At 42.0% G+C, this 2,529-nt stretch overlaps 1 non-coding gene across 1 annotated transcript; it reads left to right on the forward strand.

Annotated features, from left to right (window-relative positions):
* Nucleotides 1-2,173: 2,173 nt before the first annotated feature.
* Nucleotides 2,174-2,246, forward strand: TRNAS-GGA (transfer RNA serine (anticodon GGA)). Its single transcript has one exon. It is a non-coding gene; the product is annotated as a tRNA-Ser (tRNA).
* Nucleotides 2,247-2,529: the final 283 nt, after the last annotated feature.

A 2,529-nucleotide genomic window follows, 5' to 3' on the forward strand; every position in this document is an offset into this window, starting at 1 on the left:
CACTTTCATGGCTTCAGTTCAGTTCAGTTCAGTTCAGCCTCTCAGTCGTGTCCAGCTCTTTGCGACCCCATGAATCGCAGCATGCCAGGCCTCCCTGTCCATCACCAACTCCCGGAGTTCACTCAGACTCACGTCCATCGAGTCAGTGATGCCATCCAGCCATCTCATCCTCTGTCGTCCCCTTCTCCTCCTGCCCCCAATCCCTCCCAGCATCACAGTCTTTTCCAATGAGTCAATTCTTCGCATGAGGTGGCCAAAGTACTGGAGTTTCGGCTTTCATGGCTTAGTACCTGATTAACATCTGCCTAAACTCCCTCTGTCTCTCTTTTTTCACACAAACCTTCATTGCATTGTCACTTCACAAAGTTGGACAGGAAGTTGATTTTCAACAGGTAGCTGTCACAGGACTCTCTGGCTCTGGGGTTGGCACAGGCTTCTCTCTGTGCATTCACATTACATTTGACAGCTAAAGTCCTTCAGGCTTCTGCATACTTCCCTTCTAGTATCCATCACTCACCAGTCAAGGTAGACCACGCCATGGACCAAAAATACACCCTGGGCTTTCCTGCCTCCTGCCATTCCTTCTGCTCTGACTCCCTCCTTACCCCTCATTACCCTCTGCCTATCATATCTTACCCATCTTTTAGGTCCTTAAAGTTTCAATACTCTCTAAAGTCATTTTTACAATTAACATAATTCTGATCAAAATCTTGACAGTGTCTCTTACGGATCTTGATTCTGAAATGTAGGTGAAGTGTATAAATAGCCAAGACAATTATGAGGAAGAATGAGACAGCAGAAGTGCCATACCAGTTGTAAAGATATCGTATAAAGCACATTTAAAAAGCAATTGGTTCAAGGATAAACCAACAGACCAATGGAAGAGAAAAGAAAGGCTAGAAGCAGACTCAGGACACTTGATATGTGACAGAGATGGTGCTGGAGACCAAAGGACTTTTTGTTTTAATAAATGGTGCAAAGATAATAGGGTACTCACATGGAAAAAATAGAAGTAGAGGTCAACTCACCCTAAGCACTAACTTCACTGCAGATTAAGAAATACCTATAAAAAAACAACCATTTCAGTAAGAACCTGTATGCTGTTTTCTCATGCTCATAACAATCACAAGGAGTGGGCATTTTTCATTCACTCTAAGTGGAGAGCGAGCTCCAATAAATAAAATAATTTACTCATGGTCAGAGAGTCAACACGTGACTGGGTGATAATCCCCAATTGTCACCCCAAAGCTTACTTTTGTCTATTGTCTCTCCCTCTTCTAAATATTACATTATTTGATTTTAAAAAGTAACTTTGGGTAAGCAGTACTCTATCATTTGTCTGGCTACCCACTTACCCACTTTTGTCCTCTGTTTGTATGTCTCATCTGTTTATCTCACTGAAGTCAGAGATCCCGTCTTGCTCTGTGGCATTTCTGCAAGAAGCCTGATGTGCGTCTTAGTAATAGATCTTCCTGGCCTGTTAATGATCACTGATTATCCATAGTCACACCTAAATAGTTAGCAGAGAAAGAACAAGAGCAAGTCTCTTCTCTCTTCATTCCTTCTGTCTATCCTGTTATGTGATTGATACCTTTGATTTGAAGAAATTATGCTGGAAAATGTTGATCCAGAGACATGTTTGTAACAAAAAGCAGCCCACGCTTCCACACAGACAACAATAGAAGGGTTACACTTTTGTGTGTCTGCTCAGTTCTCTCACACCCATCCTCCCATCAGACTTTGATCTAAGTCAGAAATAAAAGACCTTTTTCACCTGTGACACCTTTTTTTCTCATATTGTTACAGTTTTGACTGTGCAAAGAAAAAAAAATCAAAGTAACAGTGATTTAAATAAGATAAATGTTTTTCTCTCATAATAGTCTAAGCACAAACAATCCAGAAGTGACCTATTGGCTATAGGTATTGGGAATCCATGCTCCTTTCTTCTTAATCTGCCATTCTCAACATCAGCTTCTGCCTCAAAGTCAAAGAAGGCCACTCCAATTCCTGCCATCACGTTCACAGTCCCACCAGCATGAAGAGCAAAAAGCAGGTAGACAGTATGTAGCTAAGTGCCCATTAAACTTGGGAGGTTCTATTAGTTCAGGAATAGTGGGGAAATTAATATTTAGGGGACAACTGGCTCGAAGGACTTCATATGATCTTTTGGGCTTCCCTGGTGGCTCAGAGGTTAAAGCATCTGCCTGGAATGCGGGAGACCCAGGTTCAATCCCTGGGTCAGGAAAATCCCCTGGAGAAGAAAATGGCAACCCACTCCAGTACTCTTGCCTGAAGAATCCCATGGACAGAGGAGCCTGGTAGGCTACAGTCCATGGGGTGGCAAAGAGTCGGACATGACTGAGCGACTTCACTTTCACTTTCAAGATCTTATCACATCTATTTAAGGAATTCATTGAGATTTAAGTAAAGAAAATTTTTTCAAGTGTACTTGCTGTCACACTTTCCATCTCTCATAGAAAACATGTTTCTCTTTGTCCAGGACGTGAAGCACTGCTAATTTAAAAGGAA

This window comes from Budorcas taxicolor, chromosome 12 (assembly GCF_023091745.1).
Source record: "Budorcas taxicolor isolate Tak-1 chromosome 12, Takin1.1, whole genome shotgun sequence".
Lineage (NCBI taxonomy): Eukaryota > Metazoa > Chordata > Mammalia > Artiodactyla > Bovidae > Budorcas > Budorcas taxicolor.